Source organism: Dasypus novemcinctus, chromosome 7 (genome assembly GCF_030445035.2).
Source record: "Dasypus novemcinctus isolate mDasNov1 chromosome 7, mDasNov1.1.hap2, whole genome shotgun sequence".
Classification (NCBI taxonomy): domain Eukaryota; kingdom Metazoa; phylum Chordata; class Mammalia; order Cingulata; family Dasypodidae; genus Dasypus; species Dasypus novemcinctus.
The window spans coordinates 80625867-80639361 of NC_080679.1; the positions used below are offsets into that span (position 1 = coordinate 80625867).

A 13495-nucleotide genomic window follows, 5' to 3' on the forward strand; every position below is an offset into this window, starting at 1 on the left:
CATGGATGAACTTGAAGACATTGTGTTGAGTTAAATAAGCCAGACACCAATGATATGAAATAATTAGAATAAGCAAATTCAGAGAGTCAGAAATTAGAATACAGGTTACCAATACTGGGTTAGGGGTAGGAAATGGGGAATTAACGCTTAATTGGCAGAGAGCTTCTGTTTGTGGTGAAGAAAATGTTTTGGTAATGGATGATGGTGGTGGTAGCATTGCATTCTGATTGTAATTAATACCACTCAATTATATATTTGAAAGTGATTAAAATAGGAAAATCTAGGTTGCATATGTTACCAGAATAAACTTTTTTTTAAAAAAACCATAGATCTGTACAACACAAAGAGTGAACACTAATGTAAATTCTGGGCTATATTTAATAGTATAATTACAATAATGTTGTTTCATCAATTGTAATAAAATTACCATACTAATGCAAAATTAACACTTTGCATAATAAGGAAAACTATGTGTGTGATGGGGGTATATGGGAACTCCGTACTTTCTGCATGATTTGTCTGTAAACATGTAACTTTTTTATTAAGAAAAGAAAAAAAAAGTTCTTTGGGAATTCTAATCCTTTTTTGAACTTCAGCTCCTATCATGCCAGTTAAAAATATATGCCTTGTTAAAAAGCCCATTACTGTAAAAAATTTTCTCTTCTTTCCTAGTTAGAGTATGATATTCTTGGAAGAGAGAGATAGCAGGTAACATATCTATTTCAACCAAGTCGTTTTTAAGGAAAATCTTGCCCTTAAATGTACTGACGGAGATGAAAGAATTTAACTGGGGATATAGATTCTAAATCATGCTTCTAAGCACAATAGTCATAATGAAATGTAGAAATGTGATGGGCAACAGCAGAGACAATACACATCCTCTTGTCCAAGCAAGGGTTGACGGTGGACATACGGTCTGTATGAGACCAGCAATAACTCAGTGTGGTTACTGTCCTAACTAATGAATTTTAGAATGACTTTAAGCAGCATGATTCTAGGCATAGTCAATCCTTCATCCAATCCATAGTAAGTACTCTCTAAATCTAGGCTCCAAAATCCTTGGCCTTCTGGAGGAAATTTCTGCTCTAAGGTACACTGAAGCTGATAAAAAGAAGGATGTGATGTGCATCAAGCTTCGAAACAGTAAGCAAACTGAAGTGAAACTGGGAGTGGAACATTTAGAATGGGCTTCTCAAATTGGGATATACAGACATTGCTCTGTTTCAATTCTAAAAGTTTGTGAGTTAATCACAAGATGGTACTAGAAATCAAACTTTCTCCACCATTATCTTAGCCTACATATCTGATTCTTACAAACCTATCATTATCATGTGCTGTCTGTGTCCCCTTAAACACTTTCCTGTTAATTTGTGAGCTGCTTATTGGTACGATGCCAGGGGACTCTTACATAGCTCCTGACATGTTCTTGTCCTCTTCTGGAATTGCTCATCAGGTTATTAATGAAGGATCTCTCTACTTTATATTTTGATCATTTTTAAAAGAATGTTACAATCTGTCCTTACATAGTCAATTTCACAATTTATTAGCCTCCACCTCCATAGGGAAGCATTCGTTCAAGTCTTGGATTTATGCATTCATTGCTTAATTCATTATTTGTCAATCAACCAAATAGCCAAACATTTACTGAGTGCCTGGTGTGTGCGAGGTATTGGAAAAATAGAATTAGAACCCTTATTCCTGCCTCAAGGAACTCAGAGGAGGGAAGATTTCAAATAAATGATTAAAGCAGTGGGGTAAAAATTTTCATCACAAGTTTTTGGAGTATACAAGAGAGAGAGAGATGGCGTTAGGGACAGAGTCTGGGAGAGGCAGGCACAGAGGTGCAGACTGTGTAGAGTACAACTCCAGAATGCAATATGCCTCCCATTACTTCACCCCATCCTGGAGTCAAATGATGTGGTGGCCCTGGAAATCATACCATGAAAAATTTTTTAAAGGTAGTTTAAGCTGAATCTTAAAGAACAACTAGGAATTACGTGGTTGGGGGATGGGCATTCTAAGTGGAGGAAACAGCATATGCAAAAGCATAAAATGAGAGAGAGCATAGAATGTTCCAGGACTGCAAATGGTTGCATAAAGGAAGAAGACAGGGTTATGGGGAGAGGGTGGGGTAATGAGAGGTGGGGATATGGAGATAGGAATGGGTCAGATGGTGAGGGTGCTGCTGGTCACTTATCCATGCAATCTAAGGGATATGAGAAGACTTTACCCTCCTCAAATCCCATCCACTGATTTCAACAGCAATTCATTCTTCCATGTTAAGGATTTGTTTCTCCCTGAGTTCTATGCCTAAGGAGAGTAAGTGAGATTTTTTGTTATCAGATACATTTTTTTTTTTTAAAGATTTTATTTATTTATCTAATTCCCCCCCCCCCCCCCCCTTGTCTGTTCTTGGTGTCTGTTCGCTGCGTCTTGTTTCTTTGTCCGCTTCTGTTGTCGTCAGCGGCACGGGAAGTGTGGGCGGTGCCATTCCTGGGCAGGCTGCACTTTCTTTTCACGCTGGGCGGCTCTCCTCACGGGCGCACTCCTTGCGCGTGGGGCTCCCCTACGCGGGGGTCACCTTTGCGTGGCACGCATTCCTTGCGCGCATCAGCGCTGCACATGGCCAGCTCCACACAGGTCAAGGAGGCCCGGGGTTTGAACCACGGACCTCCCATATGGTAGACGGACGCCCTAACCACTGGGCCAAAGTCCGTTTCCCTCAGATACATTTTTATGTGATTTCCTGGAGTAAGGGGATTACATAAATGCAGGTACCTGGATGGTTTAGAGCTAAAACAAGGAGAAACAGAAGAGAAACAGGTGAGAGCAGGAAAAAGGTCTAGGTATGTATAAACAGTTTTTTTCCACAGAAGATTGACCAGCTCTCTCAGGACAGCTAGGCACAATACTTTTTATTATTGTTATTGTAGCTCTCATTTTAAAAACATATATTCTATTTCAGACACTGTGCTATGTGCTATTTTCTTTGCCATATATTTTATAGAGCTTTTTTCCTTACAACGTTGCAAGAGAGGTGTCATTCCCTTAATTTTAAAAATGAGTGTATGAAAACTCAGAGTTACTAAGTAGCTTGCCCAAGGGCACACAGCTAGTGAAGGGATAGGTAAACAATTAAACCTCCAAGCCTCTCATGTTTCCCAAGCCTGTTAGGACACAAGCATAATCCTGCATGGGAAATCCCAGGGTGGCAGGGAACATCGTGAGTTGTGATCCAAGCATTTATTTTCTTAGTTTGTTTGGATTTTCTAGTTCATTCTGGCTTGCTACACACCGCACTGCACCAATTCCACGGGGATGCTTGCTCACACACAAAAAAGATGATTTGTAAAGAGCACATTAAAACTTGAAGATAATGGAGGGAGCAGCAACCACCAAAGAGGCTTGGAAATAGCTCGCAGGTCCCTTTCCTGAGGCCTGAAATACACTCAGACGCATGGGTGTGCATGTACATACACACACACAAACACACCCACAGGAAGAATCACTATTTCTATGGAGATTTTTTCTTCAGACACATGTATTACATCTTGGTCAATACTAAATTAAAATGATCACCAATAAAAAACAGGATCTGAAATGTGAGAGGAACCAACATAGACTGAGGAGAGGCCAAAGGCAATGCAGACCTGTGGCAGAGTGTTCTGAAAAATGGCTTTTCTGTTTACAACAAAACAGCTTTCTCAATAAAAACAAGTATGAAAAGAGTCCAATGGGCCAGAAATAGTCACATGGCTAAGGAGAAGAGAGAGTAGCATGATGCACTGATCTCTAATGAGCAATTTCATCTAAGCTGGATGACCTAGTTGGTAAGGGGCTAGCATGCCCAGGTTTTACTTCTTGGGTGATGCTAACTTGTTGTGTGGCTTTTCTGTGCCTCTGTAGCCTTAAATATAAAATAAGGGCAAAAATATCATCTGCTTTATCTCAAAATATGTCATAGGTATTAATGATCAACAGCAAACAGCTTGAGTCACTGGGGAGAGGGTGCTATGAAGGCAGATGGTATTATGATACAAACAAAGGGCAGGGCTAATGGGGCCGATGGGCTACATCAGTTCATCAGTTCATGGTTTTGGATTCTGAGCAGATATATTGATTAATTCTTATAAATAAGCAGGTTAGTAGTAAGTTTTTTGGTTTGTTAACCCACTGTCCTCATATGCATTGTACAGATCTTCCTGCAAGAGAATTCTGTTTTCTTACTAGAAAACTCAAACCCAAGGGCCCACTGAAAAGCAAAGAAAATAAGTCAGCTGAAAGTTTGGGTGAAGGAGCTGAATGTCCCAAAGCACAATCTTCCTGAGAGTTCTTTCAGATTTACAAGATTTTTTGAAAATTCTGTTTAATGTACAAGTTAATGTATCAGTAAAATAGAAATTTGCACATATAACATTCGTCATTCCTTTTTGCAGCTCTACCACAACCACAGACACTGATGACACACACATTAACTTGTCATTCCCTTAAATACAAATCCCTCCAAATACAAACATTAAATTGAACACTTGAAAGAATTTTCCCCCAGATGCCTTACTGTATCACAGATACATCATTTGTAGAACTCTCCACCTTCACCTTTCAGAAAGTTAGTGGGGAAGAATGATTAATTTAGGAAGCACATGTTTCTCATAGAAATCTCAAGGTGGATTGTCTGCTATTTTGAATAATTTGTTAAAACACACACAATTTGGTAAAGTTCTCTTTTCTTGTGTGGCCAGAAGTAAGATCTAGGGGTCAATGGTCACTGTTTCTTTGGTGAACTGTACATGGTTTGGATATTAGTATCATGTCCATCTCCATCATGGTTAAGGTAGGTACAGGTCAGCACTGCTTTCCTGTATCCTGGTTATCATTTACACTAAATTGGTGTGGTAATCTTTCTATTTTCCCTTTATTCATGGGCAAGGCTGCAGATGACCCTCACCAAATAGCCTACTTCCACTTTCTGGTTTCTCAAGGAATATCTCCATGTTCTTACTTCCCCTGAATTCTCATATCTACTTCATTTATTCATCAAATAACTGAACACTTACTAGGTACAAGGTACTGGGCTATGAGCTAGAGAGAAAGATGGGGAGCTTATGTTCTAGGAGAGGGAGGCAGAAAATAAACACATGATAAATGAATGCAAAAATAATTTCAGGTAGTATTAGTGCTACGAAGTAAATAAAGTGGAGTAAGGGGTGGAGAATGGACAGAGGTGGGAAGGGGAGAGTGGCTACTTTGGATAAACTGGAGGTGACATTTGAGCTGAGAACAGAATGCTTTGTATCTGGTTCAGTCTGTGCATGTTTTATTCAGTTTTTGTCTCTTTGCATGGCATCTTGGGATTAATGCTTAATTAGAAGCATCTTCTTTTTGATCTTTGTCCCTCCCTGGTCATTTGGTTCTTCTTGGCTTTGTGCTTCCCACCCATGGTCACTCCTCCTGCTCTTGCAAACATCCCTGCTTCTAGAGACCTACATTACCAACAAAATGCAATACTTTGCTTCACAGGAGTTTGTGCCTTTATATTTTCTTTTCCTGATTTGATTAGATAAATTCTTGATTTTTGGTAAACCAACTTTTAAAGGGGGAAAATATTGTCATTAGTATTTAGGGAAGAATGAAACTTGAGTGTGAAAGGAGAAACAATAATTGGTTTCTTCCTAGGTTAAAAAGAAAAAGCCAGTACAGATTATTTTTTAAAGGCCATGTGAGGAATATGGCATTGCTCTGCTCCTGCCACCTCCTTTTCCCCTGATCGTTTGAAAACGTGGACTACGGTACATTTTCCAAAATTTGGGGGCCCAAAGTTCCCAAGATACTGCCTTAGCTTCTGGAGAAAAAAGACAAATCTCAAGTGTCATTGCAAACTACCAGCATTTCTATTACTCAGAACCAATTTTGGATATTCACCGACCCTGTGGCATTACAAAAGTAGTTTTAACATAAAAATTAGCCATAGTAACTTTAAAATCATGGTACAGGAAGATGAGTCAGCTGAAAAAAGATAAACCTAATTTAACAAGATAAAGACAGGGAAGAAAGAAAGGAAAGAAAAAACAGGGGAAGGCAGGAAGGGAACTATTTGAGATAAATTGGAGATGACATTTGAATTGAGAACAGAATGCCTTGCTATGTTTGTTTTAATCTTTGCTGAACCTGGATGAATGGAGAAAGGAAGGAAGGGAGGGAGGAAGGAAGGAAGACAGAGGAGGGAGAAAAGGAGGGAAGGAGGGAAGAAGACTCAATTGAATTTATTCAACAGATCATTTGCAATGAGGGAGGGTGGAAAGAAGTAAGAAAAGGAAATAAAGAGAAATAACTACTAGTGCTTATGAAATGCCCTTCAAATGGATGAGGAACTGGCTGTATATTACATCAATATACTGAAGGGAATAAAAGAGATCCTTTCTGAAGAATGTTTTGATCTCAAATGGCTTTCATTAGAGCTGGTATATGATACAGGTCATTCTGTGGGGAAATAGAGGCAACAGAACTAATTGATAAATGGGCCCCAGAGGCCAGATATTCTAGTCAGGTACATTAATTTGGCGTATGGTTATCCTGAGCCCCAACTCCTTCCCTTTCCCTTGCTTTTGTAATTATGCTCTAAATAAGCACAGGAGAGGAAGAAATAAAGCACTACTAATATCAGATAATGGTCCTTGAAGGAAGAATTTCATAAACCATTATGCTATACAGCTTGCTAACTTATTATCTCTGCAAATCGCAGAGCTTTCTTTTAAGCAAGCCTCGTTGGCTGTGTAAGGCACCAAGCCATAGAAATAGAAGTCCCTGGATGCTCGTAAAAGTAAGTGTTCTGACTCCTTGGCCTCAGAAAGACAAAGACCTGATTTGTTCCTTGTAAAATTTAATTATGAGTCCTTTCAAAGAGACTCATAATTGAATTTATCCAACAGATCATTTGCCATGAGGAAGTAAAGGAAAGGAAAAGGTATTATACACCATAACCTGGCAGCGAAATCATTGCCCTCCCAAATCTGGAAAAAGTGATTTGAACTCTTCTCCTTTTAGTTCAACATATGTTGAAATCTACTGAAAAAGGTCTTGACAAATCCCTGCATTTGGAAGATTGGGGGCCAACTTGAAAGAGGTGTGATTGGGGTGAAGATATCTTTGTGAAGGTTAGTGCTCTTGCTATTCTGAAAACCACACTCTTTTTCACTGAAGAGAATGTACAACTCAAATTAGAAGGAAAGATTATATCTTCTTCAAATCAATGTGTTGCCCTAGTTCTAGAACTCAGAGCATTTTTTTTTTTTCAACATAGCTACAATCCTCTCAGGGAAAATGAAAATGAGGATATCTCATTATTTCAAATAAGTGCTTGGCTTCATTTGCAGTGATGGATATTGTGTCTTGACTGCCTTATATAAGACACATTTTTCACAATGGGCAGAGCAATCACTTATTTAATCATAGAAGCCTGGCAACCTGGCAAACTGATCAGGCATTGGGTGGGGCTTCTCCACTGGGAATGGTAGACCAGGATTTTTTATTATTATTAGAAATGTGCAAGAGGATGCGAGGAAAGCATCCTACTAATATAATCAGCAGCTGGGAGACTTTTAAAATGATGAGTTATATGATACAAGAAATATTCATTTGACCCATTAGTTTTGGGAAGGCTGATGAAAATGAACAATTTAGAAATCAGAAAGATGTTAGTGTATTTAACATTTACAAAGTCAATGGGGATATTCCATAAGGAATACATCACAGAGGGATTTTAGGTCAGATTTCAAAGAATGACATTAGTACCACACAGCAACTAATAAAAGTATGGAAGAGAAATTGCAGTTTTGATTTTCCCTTTTTTTCCCAACTCACATGCCCCTTTATAAAATATCAATTTTTTGGAATACATGATAGACAAAAATAATTTCATGGAAGTGCTGTCAATGGAAATTAAAGTAGGAAGTCAAACTTATGGCACTAGAAGATCTGGATTTAAGTTCCATTTTTTTTTTGTCATCAGTTCTGAGCTGTGTGCATCTCTCTACCTTTGTTTCCTCACCTATAATGAGGATGAGAATATCTGGCCATACTTTGCAGAGTAATTATAAAGATCAAGTGAAATAATACATTTGAAAATCTTTTCTATGTTAAAAAATGCTACATGAAGTTAAGGTATTTCAGTATTAATACAACATAATAAATAAAAATGAGTCCAGAGAGATTGTCTATAAAGTGTTTCATGAGGAACAATCATTTAACTCATCTTCACTAATTGGTGCAAGAACATTTTTTTAGTTGACTGTTTTAGAAAAGGAAAAATAAGTTTGGTATTTACAGTTGACTGTTTTCCTAAGAAGCTTTCAATTTAATTTTATAGTGCCAATATGAAAAGGTCTTGCACATGTGTAAACAAAAGTGGTATAGGACGGAGAGGAAATGCTATTATGAGTATTGTGACAATTAGCACAAATGTGATGTAAAAAAAGAATTTTTCAAATATAGCTTTAGAGTATTAAAAATATACCAGATTTAAATAGCCTTCAGCATACTTATGTAGCCATAATTAACATTCTACGTACACTAAAATAGCCTAGAATGGCTACACAATGCTTTTTATTTTTAGTTGTAAGACAAAGCCAATGAAAATATAAATTCAAGTATTTTTTTCCTTAGGAAGAAAGGTTGTAATAGAACCTATCCAAAAAGTAATATGACAGGAAAGCAGACTTGGCCCAGTGGTTAGGGCATCCGTCTACCACATGGGAGGTCTGCGGTTCAAACCCTGGCCTCCTTGACCCGTGTGGAGCTGGCCCATGTGCAGTGCTGATGCACGCAAGGAGTGCCCTGCCACGCAGGGGTGTCCCCCACGTAGGGGAGCCCCGTGCGCAAGGAGTGCGCCCCGTAAGGAGAGCTGCCCAGCACGAAAGAAAGTGCTGCCTGCCCAGGAATGGTACTGCACACACAGAGAGCTGATGCAACAAGATGACGCAACAAAAAGAAACACAGATTCCTGTGCCGCTGACAACAACAGAAGCGGACAAAGAAGATGACACAGCAAAAAGACACAGAGAACAAGACAACCGGGGTGGGGGGGGAGGGGAGAGAAATAAATAAATAAATCTTAAAAAAAAAAGGTAATATGACAAAGTGTATTATCATGTAATCAGTTAACAATGATACTTATCAATTTTTAGACTTAGAATCAGATTTAGGAATTATTCTAGAAATGTACTCAAAGGAAAGCCTGGATGACAGAGACAGTAGTTTTAAACTGTGCCTTTTAGTTTCTGAAATCTGAGGTGTTATGTATAATTTTCTTAAATACTTATAGCCTAATTAGATGAAAATGCTATCCTTTGCTTCACTCTCATCCTCTGTCCTCTGTGATGTTTCTTCACACCTCAGCTGATCCCAACATGGCTCAGCATTACCCTCACCGGACACTCTTTTATACCTGAGCTTTCTATTTCTATTCATTGCCCCTGTTTTCACAACTTCCATTTTGCTAAAGATTCTTATTTCCCCTATGGTTTGATATCCAATCTGCCAATTTACGTCCTATCGATGTCTTGACCTCTTTGCCACAATCAACTTAGCTCTTAAATCTTTTTTAGGCTATACTAAATTCCTCTAACTTGGATTCCCTGGGCAGGGACTTTAATAGTCATCTTCCCCAAAGCCTTTATTTTCCAAGTCTCCTTCATCACCTCTCCATCCTCTCTTCTTCACTGCTTAAATTCCCACTATTGTCTATCATCTTGGGCCTTAAAATATAGTTAGGAAGGGTCTCATAATCAAAGGGACAATGTGGTCTTCTGAAAAAAGCACAGAATTGACAGTCAGCAGAAAAAGATGTCAGTCTTAGAACTGCCATGAAATCTCTTTGGAACCCTTTTATCCCCCTGAAAATCTCTTTTAGTTTCAAAATTGCATCAATCCTTACTGGTCTGAAATTCTGCCATTTACCAATTCATGTTTTCTAAATCCACTTGATGAAAGACCCTTCTCTCAGACTGGTGTTTGTTATTCTCTACCTTCCCAGCGGCTCCTCTTTTGCCTCCAAAGTGCTTGTCTTTGCTTAGAAAAATGACAACAATAACAACAAAATCTTCTCCTGACCCTAACATCACTCTCAATTATTATCGTATTTTCTCATCAATTTCCTAGCCATAGCTCGTAAATGAATGTTCTCTGCTGTTTCTCCTCTATTCCCTCACCTATTTCAGTCTTGTAATATATCAGCATGGTGCATGAGGCCGGCCATTCTGATGAAAGTTAAGAAGCATTCCCAGTCCTGGCATCCCTACTCTCAGCTATTTTTGACACTATGAGTCACTCTTCTTGAAAAGCTTCCCAGGATTACTTCCTACTCCACTCTCGAGTTTCTCTGTTTACCTTTCTGGTTGCCTCACATGTTATCTTTTCTTTCTCCTCTGCTAGATTTTTACATTCTACAAACTTGTCCTCTGCCCTTCCTTCAGCATCATTAGCACGAGGAGCTTTCTCTCTAGAACAACTTTCCAAGCATGTTCACCAGAAAAGTGAACCAGAAAGATCGATGACCTTAATATTCCTTCCAAATCTCCACACTATTATTTTTCTTAGTCAGGGTCTAAGTGTTATATCAAAGTGGGGAAAATTTTGCCTTCTTTCTACTTTTTTTGTAGAAAATATACTTTAGAACAAATGATTAAGTCCAATTTCTTGAACAGAGATATTTGTATCATAGACACACTTGGGCATTTGGACAGATTTTGCTAATGAAAGCAAAAGGTTAAAAAAAGAAGATTCTGTACTTTTTGTTCACCTACACAGTTCTGATTTTCTTTATATTTGAAATGCCGGGACTGTTGCTGAAATTATAAAAATTTTATAAAGTCCTATTTAAAGCATGCTCTTTTCTTGGCCCATTAGAGATGACTTTTCATGAAGTTTTTAGGTACTTCTTTGTTTCAGGGTTGGATTTTAGCAGTCATTTCTGCAGTAAATCCTAGACAGATGGTACCATGATTTTCTAAGAGATTTAAAGCTACTTACTTTCCTTTTTCCTTAGTACATAATTTGAAGGTGCATAAGATAGTTTGAAAGTTTTGTATAAGTAGAATTTAGTGAAGGTTTCAAAGTATAATTGGAAACAGGTCAGTTTTGAAAGGAAATAATCACTTTCCTTTAACATATGGATCCATACAAATGTAAAATCATCAGAAATCAAAGGGAAAAAACTCGTCATTCTCTACCGTGTCTCTTCAGTCAAAAGGGTAACTGTTCTCATGGCTGTTAGGTTAACTATGGTCCACTATTACTGTGATTTGCTAAGATTTGTTAAATCAAGATGTGATGGTTAAGCTAATGTGTCAACTCTGCCAGGTAATGGTGCCCAGTTGTTTGGTAAAGCAAGTGCGGGGTAAGTAGCAACTACTGTAGACTTGTTGGTAAGGCATTTGCATGAGCGATGGCAGAAGATAAGTCCAAAAAAAAATACAGGAGGCTTCCACTTGAGGAAATTGCTAGGCATCTAGCAGTGTGGGGCATGTCGAGATATCCCTTCTGTAGTTTAGTTAGATCATCCCCTATTCCAGTCCCCCTTTAGCTTTCCTTCTTGGACTATAGAAACTAAAACCTCAAACCAAATTTCTGAGGCTCCATTACAACTAGGATAAAGGCAGATGAACTAGTTTCTACCAATGGGATGCCTCTGGGCAAGATATGGACACAGGAGTGAGCAAAACGAGATGACAGCTGCTTGCAGGTTATTTGGATCATTTAGAAAGCATACGGAATGAAAAAGTTGTCTGAGTCTTCTGGAACTGCTGTGATAGAATATTCCACCTCCAAATGTGAACATCAGAGGTATGAGTGGAGGCAATGTTGTATGAAAAAAAGCAAAGCCTAAGAATTTTCAGGCATTATTATTATTATTATTATCATCATCATCATCATCACTGGCTATGTTGTTCATGACCATGTTGTTCTGGTTGAGTAGCAACCAAACCTGCGTTTGTTTCCCAGAGAGAGTCCCTTTTTCCTTAAACTGGTAGAGTGAATTCTTTTGTTTGCAACTAACAACCCTAAGCTACACACCATTCTCTCTCCTTTTTATGCAGAAAATTAGTTGATGATAATCTAATTTGCAGGCTGGTTGTGAAGTGCAAGGTAAACTTTAAAATGTCATACACAGTTTAGTTTTTGTTATTATTTTTTGCTGGCCACTTTGATATTGCTCAAGAGAACTATTAATATCACCATAAAATAAATAGATTACTCTATTCTTTACCTTGGAAAACGTGTCATAGGACTGGGCATGTGGAAGCACACTCTTGAATTCAGTATTATGTTTGAAAGCTATTTACTGTCTCCATACTGTCTTAAAAAATGGATGGCAAGTGTCCCCTGACAGGAGTTCACATAGCCCTCTTGTTTCTCAGTGATGCTGCCCTGGATGACAATTGATTATCTCTCTCAGAGAACTCTTGTGTTCCTTTCCCCAGGCAAATTCACTGTAATCTATGCAGCCTTCTCTGTAAAATAGGCCAGCATAAATACACTCCTCAGAATTGCTAAATCCCATTTGTTTCTTTTTTTGTGTGATGTTACTTATATAATCACATGTGCCAGCATCTATCTATGTGCCTTCTGGCAGGTTTGGAGGTATGCTGAACACAGTTAATTTCTACCCTTTGTTTTTCATATTGAAGAGGGATTTCTTTGCTTTTATTTTCACTTATTCATTCATTTTATTTGGCAATCCCACTGCTAAAATTTATAAACTAAATATATAAACTAAAACACAAATTCCCTACTTTAAGGAACTTATAGCCATATTAACTATAATCTCTTTGGGAATAATAGAAGCTAAATAGAGGTAAAACTTGCATGCTACTATAACTGAAATAGCTAATTATTGATGGGATGTTTGAGATAGATTTATAGAAGAGACAGAATTTGACTTAAACCTCAAATAAAAAAATAATAGAGAAATCTCAGTAGGAGAAAAAAATGGGTGAAGGAGGGAAAGGTCTTTAATGATAAGATGAGGACATTAACAAAGAAACAAAAGTGTTAAGTTATTTAATTAATTTGGCATATAGACAGCTGTGCAGTACGGCAGAGTGTCAGAACCATGGTAGGATGGAGCTGAAACTGAGAAAGCAAAGGGAGTCATTGGTCATGATTACATTTTTTCTCCACCAAACTTCATCATTTCTTTATCCTCATGACTACATCATTGATTGCATTTTAGGTTGCTTGTTTATGTCCTCTGGGAAGATCCTTCAATCAATAGACTAGTTTCCTGAACTGCTTTTAATTGTGTCTCTCTGATAAACTATAACCCCTATAAGGTAAAGATTTATCTGGTTTTATCACTATTTTCATGACTCTCATTATTATGTCCATAATAATGTTTCTTGGCTAGGCATAGCAGAGTGCAACAAACATTGTAAGTGATGAATAAATTTGTCAGGTAAATGGCTTCTAGATAGTGTTGAAGAGTTATCTGTCCTCCATC

General features: G+C 38.0%; 1 protein-coding gene across 7 annotated transcripts in view; it reads right to left on the bottom strand.

Moving 5' to 3' along the window:
• The window catches only part of B3GALT1 (beta-1,3-galactosyltransferase 1), a 617370-nt gene that overhangs the window by 8682 nt on the left and 595193 nt on the right, over positions 1 to 13495 (bottom strand). The window contains exon 1 of one of the 7 annotated variants that reach the window (XM_071216311.1): positions 2231 to 2310. The exons of the other annotated variants lie outside the window; for them this stretch is intronic. The gene's annotated coding sequence lies outside the window, so the exon portion shown is untranslated. Of the gene's footprint in view, positions 1 to 2230; positions 2311 to 13495 lie in introns of those variants that run through there. 7 annotated transcript variants of the gene reach the window in all.